The sequence below is a fragment of the Acinonyx jubatus genome, chromosome F2, assembly GCF_027475565.1.
Source record: "Acinonyx jubatus isolate Ajub_Pintada_27869175 chromosome F2, VMU_Ajub_asm_v1.0, whole genome shotgun sequence".
In the NCBI taxonomy this organism is placed as follows: Eukaryota; Metazoa; Chordata; class Mammalia; order Carnivora; family Felidae; genus Acinonyx; species Acinonyx jubatus.
Genome location: NC_069394.1, coordinates 29,246,801 through 29,271,898, shown reverse-complemented (window position 1 = coordinate 29,271,898; position 25,098 = coordinate 29,246,801). Strand labels below are relative to the sequence as shown.

General features: G+C 38.0%; 1 protein-coding gene and 1 long non-coding RNA gene across 3 annotated transcripts in view; one reads left to right on the top strand and one right to left on the bottom strand.

The window, feature by feature from the left end:
• Nucleotides 1-25,098, top strand: part of EMC2 (ER membrane protein complex subunit 2) — a 451,211-nt gene that overhangs the window by 402,982 nt on the left and 23,131 nt on the right. Inside the window, exon 18 of one of the 2 annotated variants that reach the window (XR_008292580.1) lies at nt 19,406-19,629. The exons of the other annotated variant lie outside the window; for it this stretch is intronic. The gene's annotated coding sequence lies outside the window, so the exon portion shown is untranslated. Of the gene's footprint in view, nt 1-19,405; nt 19,630-25,098 lie in introns of those variants that run through there. 2 annotated transcript variants of the gene reach the window in all.
• Nucleotides 6,282-9,966, bottom strand: LOC113600609 (uncharacterized). The gene is made up of 2 exons (XR_003421685.2): nt 9,544-9,966; nt 6,282-6,611 (listed from the first exon to the last, which is right to left on the bottom strand). It is a non-coding gene; the product is annotated as an uncharacterized LOC113600609 (long non-coding RNA).

The following is a 25,098-nucleotide window of genomic DNA, read 5'->3' as shown; positions in this document are numbered from 1 at the left end:
ATAAGTATGGCTACTCCAACTTTCTTTTGTCAACCATTAGCATGAGAGATGGTTCTCCATCCCCTTATTTTCAATCTGAAGGTGTCTTTAGGTCTAAAGTGTGTCTCTTGTCAACAGTATATAGATGGATCTTGTTTTCTTATCCATTCTGTTACCCTATGTCTTTTGATTGGAGCTTTTAGTCCATTGATGTTTAGAGAAGTACTAAAAGATATGAATTTCTTGCCATTATGTTGCCTGTAGAGTTGGAGTTTCTGGTGGTGTTACCTGATCCTTTCCTGTCTTTGTTCCTTTGGTATTTTTTATTTATTTTTTATTTATTTATTTATTTATTTATTTATTTATTTATTTATTTTCATTTTTTCTTCCCTCAGAGAGTTCCCTTTAAAATTTCTTGCAGGGTTGGTTTAGTGGATACAAACTCCTTCAATTTTTGTTTGCTGGGAAACTTTTTATCTCTCCTCCTATTTTGAATGACAGCCTTGCTGGATAAAGAATCTTGGCTGCATATTTTTCTGATTCAGCACATTGCCACTCCTTTCTGGCCTGCGAAATTTCTCTGGATAGGTCTGCTGCAAACCTGATCTGTCTTCCCCTGTAGGTTAAGGACTTTTTCCCTTGCTGCTTTCATGATTGTTTCCTTGCCTGAGTATTCTGAATTTGACTATGATATGTCTTGTCAATGATTGGTTTTTATTGAATCTAATGGGAGTTCCCTGTGCTTCCTGGATTTTGATGTTTGTGTCTTTCCCCAGGTTAGAAAGTTTTCCACTATGATTTGCTCACATAAGCTTTCTACCCCTTTTTCTCTACCCCTATGATTCTGATGTTGTTCCTTTTTAATGAGTCACGGATTTCTCTAATTCCTAAATCATGCTGTTTTGCCTTAGTCTCCCTGTTTTTTTCTGCTTAATTATTCTGAATCATTTTGTCCTCTATATCACTGATTCTCTGCTCTGCCTTATCCATTCTTACCCCCATGGCATAAATTCCAAATTCCAACTCAGTTATAGCATTTATTATTTCATCCTGACTAGCTTTTATTTCTTTTATCTCTGCAAAAGGGGTTTCTAATCTATTTTTGAACCCAGCTAGTATTCTTATTATTGTGATTCTAAATTCTGGTTCAGACATCTTGCTTGTATCTGTGTTAAGTCCCTGACTGTTGTTTCTTCCTGCTCTTTTTTTGGGGGGTGAATTCCTTTGTTTCATCATTTTGAAGGAAGAAAAGGAATTAATAAGGTAAAAAAATTAAAATTAAAAAGTTAAAAACACACACACAAATAAAAATCAAATAAATTCTGTCAGATCCTAGGTGTGTTTTGGTCTGGTTGTTGAAAGGAGCTTGATAGATTAGAGGAAAGGGGTGGGGGAGAGAGAAAAAAAGAAAAAGAAAAAAACAAGAAAAAAAATGGAAAACGTTTGAAATTTTGAAAAAATGAATTCAATGAAATAGAAATGAAATGAAATGCTGGAAGCAAAATATAATTTGAAAAATTTACACAAAAGTAAAAAATATAGTAGAAAAAAATAAAGAAAAATATTTTTAATAAAAATTGAAAATAAAAATAAATTTTTCCCTTTCTGTATTCAAGAAAAAGATAAGACACGAAAAAGAAAAAAATTGAATAGGTGGACTAGTGAACAGACTGAAGTACAATTGAAATTACATAATTTTCCCCTAGAAATCAAACTATGAAGCACTTTATAGTCCATAAACTAAGCAGGTGGAGACCTGTGGTGTTCCTGAAGAGCGAGGTTGGCCCAGTGTGGGGGGCTTAGTGTAATGGCTCTGTCCTCCACTAGACGACGCTGCTTAGGTTATTGGGGTGGATTGTGTGGAGCTTGTAGGTGTGTATGCGCATGCGCGGGAGGGTGACATGGCGTCACCCACCTTCGCTCCAGTCTCTAATATGTTCTCTCTGATAAGCAATCGTGCACCCGTCCTTTGGCTCCAGCTTCCATCCATTCCCGGCGTTTACACTGTCTGTGAGCAAGCCATCAGGATGCCAGGCGGCACTGCCCTCCTGAGTTTTATCTTAGAGGCAGCTGTGTTTCCCGACCCTTCACCTTTGAGGGACTGCGGCTTTGACTCGTTCTGCCCCTCTGGGGGAGCAGAGCAATGGCCAGGTGCCTACCGCACCCAGGAACATTCATAGGACCATGCTGATGCCGATGCCCAGAAACTGCGGCTGGGTGCCAGCCCGCCCTGGAAAAAGTTCACGTGATCGTGTAGCAGCCCGTTTCAGGGATTATGGAAAATCACAACACACATCTGGGACCAGGCTTTACCCTTAACGACCTTGTTCCAGCACCAGTGAATGTGGTTGTTCTCTGGGGTCTTCTGGGACTGAGTGGCCGCACAGCCTCTACCAGCAGTAGAACCGCTTCTCTCCATGTGGCCGGAGAACCTCCCGGACTTTACTGTGCTCCTGGGGATTCTCCCTTCCCACCAGAGCACCACCAGGTACAGAGCTGCAGAGTTTCCAGACTCTGCACTTTCCCTGTTTATAGAGTCTCAATGGAATTTAAATCCTCTCCTTTCTCTTTTCTCCCTTTTCAGTTCAGTCCCTGCGGCTGTTTCCACTTTTCCACTTTCTCTTCAGCTGCTTTTGTGTGTGGGGGGTGCTTTTCCCGTACTCCTCCCCACCCCACCATCTCCATCCTCTCTCTGCAAATGAAAATAGCACCCTGCTTTCCGCAACTTCTCTCTCCCCCAGTTCACCTCTCCGTCCTGCGTACCTGCTGAGTTCTGTGATTCAGGTTGTGCTGATTGTTGTGTTAATCCTCAAATCAATTTTGTAGGTGTGCAGGATGGTTTAGTGTTGATTTGGCTGTATTTCATGGATGCGAGATGCAAAAAAACCTCACATGCTGTTCCAAAACAATCTTTTTAAATAGCTTTCTATGTTAAAAATGATGCATTTTTATGGATTCAGAGACAAAGGTTACCAAACAAATCATTGTGTATCAGTTCTAAGGTGGATGAAGTGAAAAGTTCTGGTCAATGAGTATTGACCTAATGGCTTTTAATTACGGAGATCAATGTAATATCTTTCCTCGTCTTAGTTTGTCCACTCTGATAAACCATTTCTTCTGTGCTCCTAGAGAGAAGTTTAATTTGCCGTGGCAAGTGTGTGTAGAAGTATCTGTTTTGTACTGCCCTTGCTATAACAGCATCTCCATTCTATTTAATTGGCAACTCCTATAGTTCAAAATCTATTACCAACTATAATTTCTATTTGCTCTGGCCCCATGTGTGTCTGACAAATTTGTAGTTGGAGAAGGAATAATCTCCACCACCTTAGACATTTCAGAAAACCTCAACTATCCTCATCTGGTACATTCTTTTGGACTCCTTGATTATATCCCTATTATCTGCCATTACATCAAGTTTTTCCAAAAAAAGACTTTCCCAATAAATTAGATGATTCGGCACTAGTCTTTCCCCACTAAGGAATGGGTGCAGTACTATGCTGACCTAGTGTGGATTGCAACAGACAGAGGTTTCAGGTCTTGATGAGAAGGAAAACTCAGGTAACATCCCTGGGGGTGTCCTACCAGTTGAAACATATATAGGGCATCTCTTGTATCCTGCCTTATATCCTACTGACTCACTTTTTTTAAGCACTGCTGCAGCATTAGCTTTTCTTAGGTATAACTTGACAGCACAGTATATCTGTCGTTTTGGCTTGGGATTCTTGGATACAGCAGCATGCATGAGACGGATGTGAGCACTTACTGACACTCTATGAGGCACATTTTGACTGGTAGTAGAAAGAATCTGTTCCTTTCTCTCAGTGAAGTAGACGGTCTGGGGCATATTCTCTCTGATGCCTCAAAAGGTCTTGGCTGGATGAAGCTTCAGTTGTCCACTCCAGAAATCAGTGTGGCATTTACCAAGGGATGGCTCTCCATCCTTTACTGTTTCACTCTCTACTTTGTCATTCCCTTCCCTAGTAGACTATCTGCATGAAAACTCTTGTCTCGGTTTCTGCTTTCAAGGGAATCTTGGGCTAACACAAAATCATACCTAGAAAAAAATGAAAAGTTGGAGAAAAGAAAGGGTGTGAATAAGATAAACAAGGTATAGATATTTACCTTATTTTTTAAGTTTATTATTTATTTTGAGTGAGAGAGAGAGTGCGAGCAGGGAAGGGGCAGACAGAGAGGGAGACAGAGAATTCCAAGCAGGCTCTGCACTCACAGCAGGGAGCCAAATGCAGGGTTTGATCTCACAAACCATGAGATCATGACCTGAGCTGAAATCAAGAGTCCAACACTTAAGCGACTGAGCCACCCAGGCATCCCCATCTTATCTTAAAACGTATTCAAATACAAAATAGTATTTGAGACAGTTATGATAATGGAATAGGTATAATAAACCAAAACCAATGAACACAATAAAAAATGCAAAAGTGCATTGTAAATAAGGAGATATTTACATCAAGTTCCCAAGTTGGATAACATCCCAATAATTGAATGGAATATTTGTATCTAGGTTTTCCAGCAGTCAGGGCAAAAATGGAGAGATGTGGCTCTTAGTGTTTATTGGTTGGGAGCAAACCAATTAGTTAGTAGATGTAAATACATTCCACATGCTGGACTCCAAAAGAAATTGTTCACTGTGTTTTTATAGATGGAATATTGAATAATGTAATGAAGGGTATTCTTAAAAACAGAGTTATGATAGAAATTGTAGAGATATCCCATGGAGCTGCTTCATGTACCGTATGTAATAGAACCAGAATATGATACCAAGAATGGTAAAATGTGAGAACTGCATCCTGATGAGCTTCGAGCAAGGTGGTTCAATACTGCTCTCTCAGACAACTAAACAAATATGTTAAACGTTTTTTAATCATGCAAATATAACCTATTTATTGCAGATAGTACCACTTACCTCTGTACCTATGGCAGACAGTCTTACTGATTATGGCATTCTTTCCTCTTGATCTTGGGTGCAGCCTCTCAGTTTCTTAGCATGATACTCCGAACACTAAAAAGAATCAAACTACAGACAAGTTTAATCTTAGTAGTTATCATTTGTACATGTAACATGTACATCCTGGGTGAGAAGACATACCTGCCAAAATGTCACCTGGATGAGAATCATCTGGACATTTCTGCTTAAAAAAAAAATGACTTTTGGTGGAGAATAAGAACTGTCAAGCTCTTCTTATTCACACAAAATGAACCACAGATTTCACAGCTTCGTGAGGGCTACTCTTGGGACACATGGTAAAATGTGTTCACTGTGTTCAATAGTGAGAACAAATAATGTGTGAAAATGGAGTGAGATTTCCAACATGACTAAGACACTTAAGAATCACAAAGAGGAAAGTTTTATCGCATGGTATAGAAAGTGTTGACGTATGAAAGTGTGAGACAAATTAGGGGTAAAGGAAGATTCTGTACCCTAAGGAATCACTTTGCCAGAAAGATAAGACCCACAACAATAGATGTAAATGTCCACCAAGGAATATAATAGCTATCATTTCTTTAATAAAAAGAAGGCAGGTATAATACAGTGTAACTTCCATTCTGGGGAACACTTCCCCAAATCTCATCTCCCCTATTCTCAACCCTTCCCACGACCTCAACTACAGATTGGTGTGGTATTTTTCTTAGAAATGCTACTGTTGAAACAACAAACTCCCATCTGAAATTGCAACAAAAGTAACAACAGGATGAAATTCTTCCTAGATGAACTGCTTAAAAATGCATTGTAACTCTTCTTTTTAAATTCTGTGTATCCTCACCTAGGTGTATGATAGCATTTAATACACTGAATGACAAGTTGTTCTAAAAGAAAAAAAAATTTGGAAAGGTACTATAAACTCAAAAAAATATCCCAGGTTGGGCAGAGAGGATATACCTAGAGCAAAAGTAGAAAAAAATAAGTTGAAATAAAATTATCCAAGAATTTCAAGGGCTGTTGCTATTTATTTATGAATTAAGACTTCCAGTTCCTAGAGTGCCTGGCTGGCTCAGTTAGTAGAGCATGCAACTCTTGATCTAGGGATTGTGAGTTTAAGCCCTAAATTTGGGCATAGAGCCTACTAAAAAAAAAAAAAAAGACTTCCAGTTTCTTTGAGTAGGGGAGAGAGGCTAAACTTGCTTTGCAAATCAAACAGCGTAATTTCTGTTTATTATAATTCCTTTCATAGTACATTGATGTCATTTCTTCACTTGTTTCTCTCCTCTGAGGCTGCAAGTTCCTTAAGGACCTTACTCCTTATTCATCTTTTTTACACCTCATAACTCTCATAGACACATGGTAGATGTGCTATTAATATTTATTTAGTGAAAGAATGCATGGATGAATAAATAGGACTGATGTTACACACCGTGCTTCTGGGTTACTTGTACTTTCTGGTTTCTCTCTAAAAGTCTGTGTTGTTCAGAATATTCTCACTTCAAAGTAACTTGGTGGCAAAAGTAGAATTATAAATCCAGAGTGCTTCCTCACTGCTCTCCATAGCATTTTGGTGACTTCCAAACACCCTTGAAAACCAAGTTCACTTTTAGTCGAAATCATCTCTAATGGCACAGAGGGGTAGAACTCGAGCTCAAACAAGTATGGGGTGACTTTCCTTACGCTTCTTCACCTTCAACTGAAAAAGAAAACATACTGATACAAGCACATAAGTATGCATACACCTATATCCGAATAAGGCCTGTACTTCGTCTTTTAAAGTTCTTGACAGATTATTCATTTTTAGAGAAAAATAGTAGATATTATTTAATGAGCATGTTCTATGCCAAACACTACATAAAACATTCATATGCATTGCCTGATCTTCACAATATTTTTTTATAAAATAAGTTCCAATGTTATCCCTGTTACATAGTTGAGGAAATTGTTTAGAAATGTTAAGAAGTTACATATTGCTCGTACATTGAAAAGCTTGGTTTCAAATCCAGTTATATCTGATGCCATATACCATAATCTAGTCTCATTCATTTTTATGTATCAACCAGCATGTATTAGATAGTCTGGTCCAGAGTAGCAAAGAAGGAATGAATGAAACTGGCATGACCCAAACTGGAAATGTCTCCCTGCAAAGAGAGCTACAAGCCCCAAAGCCTTTGCTTTTGATTTCTCCTAACTACTAGATTTCCGTGACTTCCTTACATCCTACAAAATAATATTGATGTGCATTTTCTTTATTTTATTTTTATTTATTTTGAGAGATAGATAGGGCAGGGGCAGACAACGAGGGAGAGAGAGAATCTCAAGCAAGCTCCAAGCTGCCAGCACAAAGCCCGATGCAGGGTTCAGCCCCATAAACAATGACATCGTGACCTGCACCAAAGTCAAGAGTCAGACGCTTAACTGACTGAGCCACCCAGGTGCCCCTGCATTTTATTTTTTAATTGTTATTTGTATTAAATCTCAACTATTGAGTACATTTAAAAAAGAATAATTAACATACAGTGTTATATTAGTTTCGGGTATGCAACATAATGCAACAATTCTATACATTATTCAGTGTGATCACTATAATTGTGGTCTTAATCCCCTTTATCTGTTTCACCCATCCCTCCATCCACCTCCCCTCTGGTAACTAGCAGTTTGTCCTCCTATTTACAAGTCTGTTGTTTTGTCTCTTTTTTTCTTTGTTTTGATTGTTTTCTTAAATTCCACATATGAGTGAAATCATTATGGTATTTGTCTTTCTCTGTCTTATTCTACATGATATCATACACTCTAGGTCCATCCATGTTGTTGCAAATGACAAGACCTCATTCTTACTCATCTGCATTTTAGAAGTCCCCAACTGACATTTATCTGAGGTGTGGGTAAACGGGTGGTCTTCTTCCCACATACGCACCTTTAAATGGCAGTCTTCTTTTAGTAGGTAATTCAGTTTATGTTCATTTGAAACAGAATCATCTTTCTTGTTAATTTACAAATGTAAAAGATCAGTGAAGTGTGAGAGCTAAATGGATATAAAAATACCAGAACATATGCAGAGGGTGTAGAAAAGAGTCAGACAATACAGTGTTTCTCAGCATGAGGGCTGCTCTGTCGCATTACTACTTGGGACATCTGTGCCTGCACCAAGCTGTCTCAGAGAACGGCTTCGAGCCAAACCATCATGCAGACCTCGTCCTCCGCACGTAGTGGTGGCGGTGTTGCTATTCAGAAGCACCTGCCCACGAATACATTTGCTCACTGGTGCTGCAAGGAGCATCCGAATTATGCACTGTCTCCATCTAATAACACCTTTGCAGTCACTCCCCAGCAGGGGCTCTATGTGGCTCTTTTAATCTCCTCGCCCTCTGTAGGAAATAAGCACTATCATTTCGCTTCCCCTCACAAATTAAATTGTATTACCAGGTAGTAATGGGACAGTGCCAGCTGAATAAAATTGATGATAAAAGCAGACAGGAGAATTCCAATGTCCCCAGCTGTGTTTGAGGGAGAGAGATTTTATTTCAAAAGCAATACCAACTCAGCAAGGCGTGAGCCCTTGTGCCATGCAAGCACGGTGGTGTTGCTCACTAAATCTAAAGCCAGTGGCACACAACAGGCATCACTTCCTAACAGCCAACTTAGCTTAAGGTATATCCATCAGCAACCAAGCCATGCCCTCTTTTGTCCCATTGCAAATCTGTACAGCAAATCTGCATATTTGGATTTGCACCTATGTTATAATAAAAAACTGCTTTAAGATGAGGTGTTGCATTCACTTATTTAAATATTCCTAAGCATAGCCAGTAGGGCTGGTTCTCAGATTACTGAATTCAAACTCATCGGGCAGGTACATAAATGACACATAAATGAAACATGTTCTGAAAAACGTTTTAAGTTGTAGAAATCCTGCCGCTTATTTCTGACAAGAAGATGTAATAAAAGGTTGAATAATGTCTTTGGGATTCATAAATTAAGAATGCAGTCTTCTGTTGATGCTGTGTGGTATGTTATGTTGCTTACAGTCCTTCTGTTGCCCATGACTAATGCCTGTACTGGCAGTGCCATCCCCACCATCTTACTTTACAATAGACATTAAGATAGCTTTTCCAAATTACATTCGTTGGAAGACTAATACTACATAATAGGGTTCTGTGGAGACACCCTACTGGGAAATGTTTTTGTGAATCTGTAGGAACAAAATATGCTCTGTTGCATTATCAAAATTATTTCATTAGAAATTTCCCTTTCAAAAGTATCTTGAAGGATAAATACCCCATTAGAATCGCCATTCAAGAGTAAAAACAAATAGTAGCATAGGTTGTCACCATCCAAATGTTCATGATGAGTATGGAGGAGAAAGAAGCACAGTCTTCCCCTGTTTGAGCACTACCTTTCCCCTGAGATAGGACCCTGTACCTTGATCTCCACTGTAGATTCACACCGTATATGAGGCATATAGCAAAAATAGCAAAGACTGCCTGTGGTCCACTCTTGTATTTCCAGTGTTAGACACATAGGAGGTGCTCAGTAGGTAAATGCTTGTTGCTTCAGTAAGTGAATGAATGAATGGACGGATGAAAGAATTGAGTCTACATATGCCTCTTTCTGAATGTACGTACCTTTGATAATGCACTATTTTTCAAACGTAAGCAGGCTGCATTAGAACAGATGTTTTTAAGCCACCACGGTGGCTCTGCTCTCCTCTCTATAACTTGTAAATAATGAAATCACATGTGTGTTTCCAAATGTCAGCCTCTGTTCCTGGCTGTGTTGTTACCTTGGCAACAGAGACTATGACATTATAAGCTATGGTCTCTGCCATGGCAGCTATTTGAGAATTAGCCTGCAGAATTCCACAATGAGTGTAATGAGCTTATGGATCCTTAACCACCCCCTGGTTTGAACTTTGATGTGCATGTACCTGTGAGAATGAAGTTTATGTTGATTTCTTTTATTATTCAGGGCCTAATATTCCAGTTGCTAAATAATTATTTTATCCTCCTCCATTTGCTTTAATTATGCTCACAGTACAGAAAGTTAGAAAATACCCTCAAGAGCACTGATGATCAGACTTTGGGATTTTACAGACAAGAAGAACTCATTAAACATTAGAGGAACAAATATATGCTTGTTCACTTTTATTATTACTAAGTAAAGACAAAATTAAAAAATAATCACCCATTTTCCTTGTTTTATAAAGAATGGACATTTTGTCCCCTCAAAGCAGTAAGGACAATTTTAAAATAAGAGACATGTTTTTTTTTAATTTGAAGAAGCATATACCATATGAATCACATTGTCTTTATTCATATTATTGAACTGTTGAACATTTTATCATGGACGTACACTGATTGTTCCACAAAGACATATTTGGAAACCTCTTCCCAAGGGGACACTAGGAACACAAAAGTGAATATGAAATATGTGAAGGTTTATTCTAGATGAGGCCAGTGGTCTCTACAGCCTAAAATTCTATCCTGTTGGGGGCACCAGGGAGCATGGAGCAAGGCTTAGCTCACCATGCTAATCTCCAATGTATGTGTTGAACCTCACAGAACATTATCCTCCACCCTCCTCCACCCACCTATGTGACTTCATTATTTACAAGTTTTAGAGAGGAGAGCAGAGCCACCTTGGTGGCTTAAATACATCTGTTCTAAAACAGCCTACTTACTTTTGAAAAATAGTGCATTTTCATAGGTACCTCCACCCATCTCTGCACTCTCCCTTCCTCTCCCTCTGCACATACAGCTTCACTTCCTCTCTCTTGAGAAAACTGAGGCAAGTTTCTTGAGTTCATATATGCAAGTTATCTAAATCCTACCCATATATATTTTTTTAAGATTTTAGACCTTCTATTATTTCCATTTGTTTGAATTTTCAAATTCTACCTCATCACTCACATCTTTGCTTTAGCCTTCACCTTCTCCTTACTCACTTATCCCTAGTAAAGCGCTAAATCTGATTTATCTTGATCCATATTAATTGTGCATATAATTGACATAGCCCCCCCCCCCCCAAAAGCAATCACTTTCCTTGCATTTCTCACAGAAGTTCTCATGGATTCTTAAGAAGGCCTAAGACTCAGGGCACCGGGTGGCTCAGTCGGTTGAACATTGGACTTTGGCTCAGGCCATGATCTCACAGTCCGTGAGTTCAAGCCCTGCATTGGGCTCTGTGCTGACAGCTCGGAACCTGGAGCCTGCTTTGGATTCTGTGTTTCCCTCTTTTTGCCCCTCCCCCACTCGTGTGTGCAGTCTCTCTCTGTCAAAAATAAACATTAAAAAAAAAAAAGGTCTAAGACTCTTCTCAGTCCCTCTCTTAAAATGTAAGCAGATTGGGTATGATCTACCTCTAGGAGGCCTGGCAGGTCTATTCCCTTACTGTGCTAGCTCCTCGACTTACCATAGATGGGGTAAATCAGGTCAGATGAGTGCTTGAGGACCTGGTTGTATGTGGTCAGAGACCCACCATGTTTTTCCAATCCAGACATTTCCTGTGCTCCCTGAATAAAGCTGTGATCTCCATCTTGCTTGTCTGTTCTTTATGTGTGGACAGAATTGGCCACAATGGAGAGTCAGAGTTAAGTGGTAGGATTAGGCCCCAGCCTTACTCCAAACTCCTAATAGTTTACACAACCCTCAACCCCATCTTCTTTCACATCCACCCACTACAATCTGGTTTCCCCGCCCACAGGACACCCAACCATTCTGGCAAAATCTCACTGATATCTTTCTAACTGTCAAATTCAATAACATGTGTCAATCTTGTAATTTTTTAATATCTTGAAAATCTTGAATTTTTAAAAAGTAAAATTTAAAGTTTTTTACATCTTGAAATCTTGAATTATTTTAGCTTTTCCTTTATTCTCCCTTGTTCTTGTACTTCTGACCATTTTTTCTTTGAAATTCCTGAGTCTTTTCTTCTATAGAAAACACTTCAAGATTACTTTTACTTCTCTAACTACTTCTTCCCCGATTCCTTCACTAAATACCTTCAATGTTAACATTCTTATAGGTTCTGATCTTGACCTTTTTCTAATTCTTCTTACCATTACTTCTACCACCAAGTTGACTCTCAAATCTACATATCTAGCATATGTCTGTTCCTGCTACCCATTCCATATATCTTTCTGCCTATTCAAACTCTCCACCTACATAAATGATAAGCATCCCAAACTCTGCTTATTCAAAATCAATCATTCCATCATGACAGCATGAGGAGTTCTAATCTGCTCCCCAATGAAGCTAGGATAATTAAAAAATTATTTTTAAGACAACCACTTAAAGCCTCTGTAGTCCTAGGTATATGCCCAAGGGAAATTAAAATATATATCCACAAAGCAATAATAGCCAAAAGTTGGAAAAAAACTAAACGCCTGCCACTGAATTAATGTATAAACAGCATTTTGTATATACATATAATGGACTATTATTATTCAGCTATAAAAAAAAGAATGGAATACTGACACATGCTACAATTTGGATGAACCTTGAAAAAATTATCCTAAGTGAAAGAAGCTACTCACAAAAGACCACACATTATATGATTCCATTCATATGAAAATCTAGAATCTTTAGAGAAAGAAAGTAAATTATTTGTTGCTTAGGACTATAAGGGGAAGGATAGGTATATAGGGGGATGACAGTTAAAGGGTATGGGGTTTCTTTTTTCTTTTTGACAAAAATATTCTAAAATTGACCACAATAATGGTTGCACATATATTTGAGTATACCATTGAATTTCACACTTTAAATGAATGAATTATATAGTATGTGAATTATATCTCAATAAATCTGTTTTTAAAAATGAATCAATCAATGAATCACGGGAATCTACCTCCAAAACCAAGAGGACACTGTATGCACTGTATATTAGTCAACTTGACAATAAATTATATTAAAAAAAAATGAATCAATCAGGAGCGCCTAGGTGGCTTAGTCAGTTAAGTGGCCAACTCTTGATTTCGCCTCAGGTCATGATCTTACAGTTGGTTCATGAGTTCGAGCCCCACATTGTCAGCAGGAGCCTGCTTGCGATTCTCTCTCTGCTCTCTCTGTCCCTCCCCCACTCTCACTTTGTCTTACTCTGTCTCTCTCAAAATAAACAAACAAACAAATAAACAAACTTTAAAAAAATGATTTAGTAATTTCCACTCAGGCCTGCTTTTTCTTGTCTTTCCCCAAGTTATTCTCTTAACCATCTAAAGAAGCAATTATCCTAGAGGTTATACTAGACTTCTCTCTTTACCTTTACCCCAGTGGCCAGTTCTTCACCAATTCTTGTCTAGTCTACTTCCTAAAATCGTTCTGACCTGTCCTATTCTCTTCATCCCACTATCATGCACTCAGTTCATGGTCTCTTAAGTATGATTTCTCTTGATATGCATCCCTGTCCTAAGAGTTGAGTGTGAAGGGAATGGTATTGGAATTGGTGGTGAGTGGAGGGAGGAATTAGTTGAGGGATGCATTTACTTATATTCCAGTATTTTTTTCTTTTTCTGTTTTACTTGAAATGTTTTAGACAGGGATAATAATGACAGGGTTCTATTCACATCTCTATACCTCTTCCCTGCTTTTGATCTTTCTTTTCTTTCTTTCTTTCTTTCTTTCTTTCTTTCTTTCTTTCTTTCTTTCTTTCTCTTTCTCTCTTTCTCTCTCTCTTTCTCTCTCCCTCCTTCTGTATTTATGTTGTTCTTTTTTATATACTGATGCATTTTAAGCCAAATGAGGGAGTGGTATTTTCTCCCTCTATTTCTCATTGCAAGTAATAAAAAACTCCTGTTTATTTTACTTCTTTAATAGTGAAAGAATTAGAAAAACATATTTATATATACACATATATGTATAATTATTTGGAGTGACTATATATTAATTTTAACTACTTATGGAAATTAAAAATCATAACACATGGGAACTGTTGGGAATAAATAATTTGGGGAATTTGACTTATAACTAATTTTTGGTACAGGGGATTATTGTGAGGGTGAAGAATTTTACCACTATAGAGTAGTATTGTCTGTGGAAAAAGAATTTTGTTGGATGATATTAGAAGGTGAAGGGACAGTAAAGTATCCTCTAGACTGAGAAGGCACTTTGAACCCAAAATTTGAAGCGAGCTTCTCCGTACCATTTACAGTTTTATTCAGGGCAATTTACTAACAGGGGGATATGGCAGACAATGATCCAGGTGCTACACAGCTATTCTCTTCAAATTCCATACCTTAATCCACAGCTTTTATAGAGCAAGGGGATGTGCAGAGGTCATTGTGGTGAGGCCAAAGGTTTTTAATATTTAACAGACCTCATGGCACCATCTATGCACCAGAGGGGAGGAAGGGGAAGCAATTATGTTATCTCTGCTAGGTATCTAAACAACTTTAGGGGGATCAGAATAAACTTTCTTTCATGGTCAGTGCATACATAAATCTCCAAGGGGCCTGGAACACATAGCCCTGAGGGAAGTCATTGCACAGACGTGAACAAGATGGAAGGCCAAAGATGGAGTCAGTATTGTCAGCACTCCTAGAAATGATCAGACTTGATGGCAATGATTAATATATTAATTGTTAAAAAATAGCTATTTTACAACGAAAATCATTGTTGTCTACCTATTTGGAAGGTGAACTGTACAATGGTCAGTAGGTTGGGAAAGGTAATTTTGCAAACCACTTGGTAGCTCCATAAAGTTCAAACTCCTATTCAGTAAATGGTTTTAGGAACAATACTAAACTGGATTCACAACATCTGAAGAACAGGGGACCTCTGTTTCGCAAATGTAGGAACTAGATTTTTTTTTTCATGACCTAAGGATGATTTGGCACAAGAAAGCTCAGTCTAAATAGATAGGAATGTTCCTGTCTGTGAATATGTGCACTGCCACTGTAGGTAAGCTATGTGGGTAGCCAGTGTAAAATCCAAGTTTTGCCTGGTCAATATAGATACAGAACAAAAGGATTTAGGTGATATTAAAAAGTATCTGAGAGCTGAGATAACAGAGCACTCCTTCCCTCTGTTGGGGCAACCTGTCAAGGAAATATAGTGCTTCAGTTCATCAGTCAAGATTCTTTCCTTGCAGGGAGAATAGTTTTTGTTTCTCCTTTTCAAGACTCCATCTTCCCTGAATAGCAATATATAGCATCTATTAATCTATAAAACAGCATACAATTGATGTTGCTTCAGTCTAAAAATAACAACTCATTGTGATTAGTCCAGCACATGTTTCCTGTATCTGATAGATTGCAGTTTCCTTTGGCTACCAATCCAGATATATATGTCTGGTACCAGGGAACTCTAGTATTGTCCATTTCCTCAATCTTTAACGCATCAGATCTCTTGGATTGTGCAAGTACCTTACTAGTTAAGCTTTCAGAGGACACATTTTTCTCTCAGTTTTAAAAGTGTTTCGCTACAGGAAAGCCAGTATTCCCTTGCTATTTTTTCCTGTCATAATGCAAGAACATGCATTTTATTGTGTATTCTAATATGATGGGTATAATTTGACTTGCATTCTTATCAGAACCTTGACATATTATTTGCTCTTCATGAAACAAAGAAAGCCAGTTTATTTATTTAAATAACTATAGTTACATATTTGCAAATAACATTTGTATTTAAATCTATATTGTTTAATTTCCTTTTTTAAAAAAAAGACATTTTCTAAGGGCTTTCCCAAGCATCTAATATCAGTGTAGGATTTTTAATCATCTATTTATCTTTACCCATAATAGAACATTCTCAGTCTAAGGAAGCTATGTCACCAAACTATGTCACCATTGTCAGAAAAGATCATTCAGTTGTTTTCTGGATGAACAATTCATACAATGAAGAGCAATTGGCCAAACATTGCATGCTTGAGATGGGTGACTATTCCAAGAGAAAATACACTATAGTCCCTGCCCCCTCAAAAAATTTTCTAGACTAAGATTGCAGGAGACAAGAAAGCTAGACAAAAGGAATCAATGTTTTGCCAAGATGTGACTGAATGTAACAAAAGGCAGCAAATGAACAGGATTGAAAGCATAAAATGCATTCAATCCAGTTAGAGTTGATTTATCTTCAAAATAGAATCAGCAGCTAAAAGATAGATGTAGTACCACTTTTGTTATATTCCTCTAGCACTTAGGCAAGCCTCTATAACACAGGATGCCCAATTCACCAATACAAATAAAAAGAATTTGCTATTTTATAATGAAAGATCTGTGGCTATGATCAGTATTGTTAGAAAGGAAAAAGTATAAACTGATTTACTGGTGTGTGCGTGTGTGTGTGTGTGTGTGTGTGTGTGTGTGTGTGTGTTCATAGCAGGTTATTGGCCCTAGATCTTTATGTGGGGTTTCAGGCTCTGGCATGTGTCTTAAGGTCTCCTGTTGCTCTTTTATTCTAACATCTAGACCAGAGTTTCCCAAACTTCGTGTCCCATGGAACACTACTTAGCAAGAAAAACATTAATTATGTTCAGTGCTCAAATAAGTTTGAGAAACTATTAAATAAAAGTAAGGAGACTTCCTTAAGATTTTCCAAAGACATTAAGATGTTATTCTACATTGTAAATATTTAAAACCAGTATATTATGCTCTCTTTCATTTTAAACATTAATATCTAAGTAAAACATTCTATGGAACACAGATGGGAACTTTTTTCCTTTGGATTCTCAGCACATTTTACCCAAAGCTTACCCCTATCTTAGTCCTTGAGATTGTGCCACTCAGGAGGCAAGAGACACAGTGTAACCAAACTCAGTTGCCCACTAAGGCTTTTCAGACCTACCAGTAAGAGGCATTCCCGACCTATGTTACTGTATGAAACATGGTAGGAAACCTTTCACTAGTGGAGCCAAGAAACTATGATCTCTGAACAAAAAAAGGGGGGGGTATCTCATATTGAATCTCTACCCCCAAGTGTTGTGATCCTTGATCTTGACCCATTCCACAACCACCCCCTCATTATTCCATTTCTCTGCTGGGAGAGAGTAGAGTTTGATGAGATAGGGAGATTTTCATGTCTCCTGTTGGTCATTAGACTGTTACTACAAATGTACCCATTCATAGATACTGGATTATAACTATTTGTATGGTACTATTCTAACCACAGAACAATGTAAACTTTGCAAGAGAGCTCCTAATGATACTTTATTTAATTAATAACTTATTTTAAAAAGGTACCTAAAACTAAGGCATGGGGAGGAATTCTGTAAAACGAGTATGGTCTAGCTAAAATACAGAAGAATGTCCCACTCACATCAGGAATTACTTAATGCCTCACTTACAAAAAAATGCCTGCTGGCATGCAATGTTCAGACTTCCTATAGATTGGCAGAAAAAATAATTATTGTGACTCTACTGTGCAAGATGTGCATAGAAACAAATATCCTGGTCACGTAGGGCTTCATTTTCAATAAAATCCCCTAAGGAGTTACAAGAGGGCGGCAACTGAACACTAAATTTTATTCTTTATTCGGTTTAGTGGGCCACAAGAAACGCTTCTTTCTGGATTATTTTTTCGTATAAAATAATAAGACTGATAATGTGAAGCGAACTGGAAGAGTGGGAAGTACACTCATTATCGAATCAAACAGACCAGGGACTGGATACTAGGTCTGTCACTTCCTATCTAATTACCTTGAATCAGTTTATTAACTTTCTCAGCTCCAATTTGCTCATCTATAATATGAGGATAAGAATATCTAACTCAAATGATCAATATGTGAATATCATCATGTTTCTCTCTCACAAGAGGTATTCTATAATTTAGGTGTCTTCTAGGCTAAAATGAAAACAAAGCAAATAAGCAAATACCAAAAGCAAAATAGTGCTAACAAGAACTATCAATCTTATGTCTATGATGGTTGTTACTCCACAGTAAAATTCTTTTATCTAATTTGATTGTAGGCCATATCCGACAAAGTGTAGCGTTTTTATGGTTTGAAGTGAGCCATGTCGCTGACAGTCAGATCTTGCATTGACAACAGTAGAACTAATTGCTCCAGTTGGTGTCAGGAGCCTTATTTCATCTACCTGTAGGGAGTGTTTGTAAGACAGAACATTCACATCTGGGAACTAAAGTTTGGGTTTATTTTAGGTTTTGTTTTAAATCCTGTCTTGAAAACAAAGTCTTGTACTATTTGGCAAATGAAATAATAAACTGATGGATGATATTATAAAATACGATTAAAATCAAACATCTAGTAGCTAGTTTTGTTTTGTTTTATTTTGTTTTGAGAGAGAGAGAGTATGCACAAGAGGAGAGAGGAGAAGAGGGAGAGAGAGAGAACCTTAAGCAGGCTCCATGCTCCATGCTTAGCACAGAGCCCAATTCAGGTGGATCCCATGACCCTGGAATCATGACCTGAGCCGAAATCAAGAGTTGGACACTCAACCGATTGAGCCACCCAGACATCTCTCCAGTAGCTAGTTTAAATACTAGTGTTAATTGTTCTTTGAACACCTCCACTTCAAACTGTAGGACAGAATATACCCTAGACTTCTTCTAGCCTAGACTGTGCTTTGCTGCAGCCCAGAAGTCATTAACCTGGCATACCTAACCCTGCATAGTAGCAGAGACCTACATATTAAAGATGAAATACAACCAGGCTACTCTATGGCAGATATATTTTCATGGGGGTACTTTAAGAGAATTGGAATGTGGGTTAGGAGATATCCTATACCAAATAAATATTTGCTAGAAAACATATTAGCCAGGAAGTATAATATCAGAGTAAGTGCCAGGGTACTCTGTTATATAAGTTGGAGTTTGGGTAGAAAAGTAGAACGACTATAAGTGTCACTGGAATCAGGAAATTAATAGAGGAATGAAGGTTTGTACACATATGGAAGGAACTAGAAAAGTGAAGGGCTGGCAGGCTGGAGGATTGTGAAACAGTCAGTAATGACTTCAGCCTGAAGTACTGGAGTGAGTAGAGGAGCTAGAGTCTAAGACACCACTGCTTCTGGTTACCAGGACCCAGAAGAGGGCAACCACAGAGATATCTATAAAAAAGCCATCATGCCTCGCCGCCATGGTTTCTGAGAATATGGCTTCCTCTTCACTTTTGCCTTCCAGGTCTCACAGCTCCTCTCAGCAGCCTCTGAAGCCAGAGCCAGGAAGGAGAGGGATTTGGGGGAAATGTTCCCAGCCTTGAACGGGAGCAATGTTGGTACTGAGTTGGCAAGAGACAACCTGGTTACATTTTGTGCTGAGATGTCCTGGCTCTCCCTGGAGGCAATGACAGCTGTACAGAATGTTTGGAAAGATGTCAGTCCCTTGGTATCACCTTTAGCATTCTTCATATGAGAACTTCCTATAACAGCTATGATTTAAAACAAGAAGAAGCAAAATGATTTTGTCAAAACACTAAATCAAGAAAAAAGAGAAGTCAAGCATTTATTGAGTACCTTTTGTGTGACAGGCTTTAGGAGATTTACAGCTTTTATTTCATTTACTCTCACAACATAGATTGTTGCTTTATTTTTTCATTTTACAGATAAGGCAACTTCATTTTAAAGGTGAAATAAATGTCTCCTGAATCATTTAACTGGCAGACGATGAAGCATATGGAACCTAGGTTGGATCTAAAGAGAGTGCTATTTCTACCACATCATAATACAACCTATGAAGGGGACTATAATTTTGACATTGCTTTTAGCAAAACACAAATATATTTATATTAATTAATAAAAGCCTACACTGGCATTTATTTAACCTTCACTGTGTATTCTGTGGCCTACTTGCATCAGAATAGCTAGGAGAATTTGCATTTAAACTAGTTTTCTAGGTGATTTTTGTTTACTCTGTGGTTTGAGAATCACTGATTTAGAGATTTCCTCAGTCATCAGGGTGAATATGGTTTTAGGAGAAAGAGCCAGTTTTACTGCAACTAGGGTATAGTGAGTAGAAAGACATATTAAAATACAGAAATATGCAAAGTTTATGTAAAATACGGAATTAAAGGTAGTTCAAATTCCTTACCCATGTTGTCAATATTGTTGCCTTACATAATCACCTTTCTAGAATTAAATAACATGTTCTGATTATTTTCATATAAAAAGGAATCTCAAACTAACAAAAAGCATAAATGTTCACTTCTTTCCAGAAAAAAATCAATGCAATTATCTAACGACACAACATTTTCAAGTATATATTAAAGTTGTCCATGATTATTTTCATGCCCAGCTAATTGCTGCATGTTTACCAAACAGCCACATTCTGCAGTCACGTAGCAAGGCAGTTGAATCCTTGCTGTTTTCCTACACAAGAACCTAGTATTCAGCCCTCTGGTGACCCAGCAGACACTATAACATTTCATAGTGCTTGCACTCACTCAGGAACCCTGCGCCTCTGGTCCCAACTTCTAAGTAGACTATAATGACCTTAACTGGGGAGACATTTCTTTGTTTTCTTTTAATTTTTTTTAATGTTTATTTATTTTTGAAGGAGAGACAGAGAGTGAGCAGGGGAGGGGCAGAGGAGAGGGAGACACAGAATCCGAAGCAGGCTCCAGGCTCTGAGCTGTCAGTACAGAGCCTGATGCGGGGCTGAAACCCACAGACCATGAGATCATGACCTGAGCCGAAGTCAGATGCTTAACCGACTGAGCCATCCAGGTGCCCCGAGACATCTCTTTTTGATGGAGAGATCTTTGCCAGATTGAAGCTTATGTTCTAAATGTATGAAAGAGCACAAGGAAAATTGTATTAGGAGCATAACCATCAAATTTCAAAATCATCACCTAGAGGATTTAACCAAAGAGGAAATTCCTAGTCATGCTGTTCTCTGTGGAGCTGAGCAACTATGCTACTAATTTTCCTGTTTGGTGACCAGTATATTTTAAAAACCAGTTCTTAGACTCAAGATGTCTACACAAAAGGAAAACAAAATATTTAGATAGAGTAACCTAAGGAGAATGTCAGTTAAGCATAGCCAGGTAACAAAGTGTTAGCATTGAGAAAGTTAAGGAAAATTATTTATTTCATGGCTTCATGAAGAAAATATAGACTAAAGAAAATTTTTATAATTACAGACATTTCAAGTTGGAAAAAAATTCATTGATCAAAGTTCCAACTCTGACTTACCTGCTCTCAGTTGCCTCATTCCTTCCTAGAGGATGTGTTTCTGCCCCTTGAGAACCATGAAAAACCAGAACCATGTTCTAGAACTACCTCACTAGTAAAGTCTCCTTACTGGTGATTTGCTTTATGTTCTTTGTGACCCTGTTTCCTCAGTTCCTACAGGATCTTTTTGCTCATTTAATCTGGATTTCAGACGGTGTGTCAGCTACCTTGTTGGTTTTCTGTACCCACCTCATCTGCCTTTTGATATTCTTGATCCTTCTTGTCACTTTTACACATGCTTCAAACTCAAGATGCCTGACAATCTGTTCTACCTGGGAGCTTTTGTGGTTTCTCTAGCTCACTCAATTCCCTTACCTATTGTGGTCATATAGAAGTGTATATACTTGATTCTAATAGACATGAGACCCACAATTCTTTGAGCAAAGAATCAACTATTGAGAAAGAGTAATTAACCAGTCTTATTCCAGACATCTATTTCCCTATGTTTAACCTGGAAATTTTCGTATCTTTCTCCTAAAGTAGCTTTAAGAATTAAATGAGATGACAGATGAGAAGCACCCAATGACTATATACATGTGTAGCACCTCTCAGTAAGAACTCAAGCACTGATGCTAATATGTTTTTCATTTTATTACTTCTATATTGCTTTGACACCTAAATTTAAGAATTTTTCTCTTTTTCATGAAATATTTCATCTGCTCTTCCTAAAATAAATACAACATTAAATAAATGTTTTAAATCTCCAGGGGAAGAATTTTGTGCTCTCTTCCCTTGAAAGACTCATTGCCTAGCACCAGGCTGGGCATGATAGTAGGTGTACAATAAATAATTACTGAAGTGAATTAAAGTGAATGGGGAGCTGGAAGGGTTTTGATGGCCATTGCCAGGCTGCCTGTTTCATGTTATTCTTGACAGAATGTCTTCCATGAATTAATGATTCAGAACACCAGGTGGTCAGCCACAAGCTTCCTCAAAAGGGAAAGGAGCAGGAGGAGAGGAGAATTTTCGCATAAAAGCTTTAAGTTTCACCACAGTGAATTCAAAATCCTCCTTTCTCACTTCCCAAACTAGGCAGCTGGTGTCACAGCTTTACTCCAACAGTTAGGAGTAGGGGTAGCGATATCTGTGTTGTGAGGCATGATGGTACCGGACTCCCATCTCACTCCCACACTGCTTTCAGGTTCTAATGATTTCCAAAGATTCATTTACACTTAGATTAACCTTGATAGATAAAATACTTCTACATCTCCAGTTTTTAAAATATCAAAGTGAATGAAAAACTATAAATGATTTTAAATCTTTCTAGGAATCAAACTTGGCAAGAATACAGCAACTTGGAAGAAAAAATTTCACTGGTGTTAAGACTCTTTATTTTATAGTCCTACCCTCTTGAAAGTCCCAAGAGTCATATAAGGGCAGAGTGATCAGTTTGGCTTAAGAACTTTGGAAGACTTTATTATGCTCATTCCTACCTAGATAATAAGAGCAAAGCCATAGCTCTCTCAAACCCAGCTCCAAAGAATACATATCTTGACAAAGGCTTATTTAAAGTATTTTTTAATGTTTATTTATTTATTTTGAGAGAGAGAGAACATGCACATGAGTGGAAGAGAGAGAGAAAGGGAGATAGAGAATCCCAAGCAGACCCCACCCTGTCAGCACAGAGTCTGACATGGGGCTTGATCCCCCGAACTATGAGATCATGACCTGAGCTGAAATCAAGTGTTGGACGCTTAACCAACTGAGCCACCCAGGTGCCCTGACAAAGGCTTATTTAAACATGCACATGTGTACACACATACACACACAAACAGTTTTCTCATTGAACTATTGAGTAATGTTCTTACATGTAAGCATCCCCTCTCATTGTCATAGCAAACCATGGCCCAAGAAGATGAACTTAAAGAGACTTCCAGTACAACCTTTATCCCCAGTTTAAATAATTTGACTGCATATTTCATCTTGACTTTTGGAGAGCTCTTGTTATCTTATGATATACAGCATCTGTCCATAAATGGGAAAATATTTTCAAATATATTGTACTCTGCTTGACATCCCAGCTTATATCCTCTTCTATGTCTAGTGGAAGTAGATCAGAAAAATATGATTATACAAATCCTACACATTAACTTGATAAAGGGAGAAGGTAAGATGCTATAATGTTGTAAGACAAGAGAATGTACAGATTATCACTAGTTGATCCTATTTAATAATTAAGAAATTATAGGATGGAGTATCATGGAGAAAAATCTGCTGACATATTTGAACCCAGACCCCCACCACCTAAGTGGACAGTCCAAAGAGCTAATTCTAATCACTCATCTAGTGGGACTTACTCCTTCACATATGTCAGAACTTCTTCAAGTTCCTTTGATAACTCTGTTCTGTACTGATGCTATGGTGGCATATCTTGGAGAATGGTCTTAATAGAAAGTAAGGGAATAACGTGACTCTAGTCTAAAACTTTGGTGTTGGTATTTCTTGAGTAGTATTGTTACTACAAGTCTGTTTGAAATATTTATGCTTAATTTGAACTTAAAAGTGAGGACACCACGGGGCACCTGGGTGGCTCAGTTGGTTAAGTGTCCACCTCCTGATTTCGGCTCAGGTCACGACCTCAAGGTTCATGAATCATGCATCAGGCTCTACACTGACAGCACAGAACCTGCTTGGGATTCTCTCTCTCTCCCTCTCTCTCTGCCTTGTCCCTGCTCTCTTTCTCTCTCTCTTAAAATAAATAAATAAACTTTAAAAAATAATTGAGGACACCAGATAACAACAAGGTACAGCCAAGTTAGTATTTGTGGGCAAAGACCAACTGTTGGTGAGGATGTACAGTAATTGGAACTCTTAAATTTTGACAGTTGGAATACAAAATGGTGTAGCCACTTATGGAAACAGTTTTGTATATTTTTATGCAGTTAAATATACACTTGCCCTACAATGAGAAGTTACACTCCTGTATATTTATCCAAAAGAAATAAAAGGGTACTGTATTTTGATACAAAAAAGAAGTCCAATGATCATAGCAACATAGTTCATAACAATAAAAAACTGGAAACATGACTTAACAAATGAATGAACCCAAAATATTTATGATTGGGTGATAAAAATATGGATAGTTTTTTCTCCTTTTGGAAATTCTTCATATTCTAAATTTTCTACAGAGAACTTATATTACTATTCAACTAAGGAAAGAATACATACTTTAGATGGCCCAGCAATTACTAACATAAAGACGGCTAAAACTTCCCAGACTATTCCAGGACTTTAGGCTGTTCTGAGTCTAGGAACAGGCTCAAAATTCAGGGTCTTGAGAATGGGCAGGACCTGGTGCAGGGTGCCGTGTCACTTATGTCAGTGCTGAAGTGGATGAGGCTGAGATGGGGAGTCCAAGGGGTGAGGGGTATGTAGCTTTTAGAGAAAGACCTAATGCAAAGCCAGGGCAGGCCACCCAACTGAGTTATCTTCCCACAGGGACTGGGAAGATAAACTGCATCTAGTGGTCAAGCACCAGACAGATTCCTAGAAATCTGTAGAAAGGAATGTGAGATGAATGGGTAAGTGAGACAAGAAACCTAGAGCACATTTCTGAAGCAAAGAAAAGATCACAGCAGTTTCCTTTTTGTGGAGAATTTGCACCTGCAGCATGGGTGGAGAGGCAAGTTCGACACCAGGAGGATCATTTTATGGCCAAAAGACCACTGGAATTGTTGCCATAAGACCAGTATTTTGCAACTTGCTTTTTGTGTGTGCTTAAAGAAAAATATATCTTCTGATCTTCACATCCTCCTGTGTAAAACTAAAGGTTATCTTAGCTGATCTCTTTAGTTTTTTTTTCTTTTCCATTAAGACATTCTGTGTTCTCTCATTCTAGGTTGAATGCCTAAGATGCTCAACAAAATAAATTTATTTTAAAGAGATAGATACAGGATAGAAGTGATTCTCCCTTCCTTCCTTCCTTCCTTCCTTCCTTCCTTCCTTCCTTCCTTCCTTCCTTCCTTCCCTCCTTCCTTCCTTCCTTTCTTTTTTTCAAGTAGGCTCCACACCCAAAGTGGTACTTGAATTCATAACCCTGAGATCAAGAGTCACATGCTCTACTGAC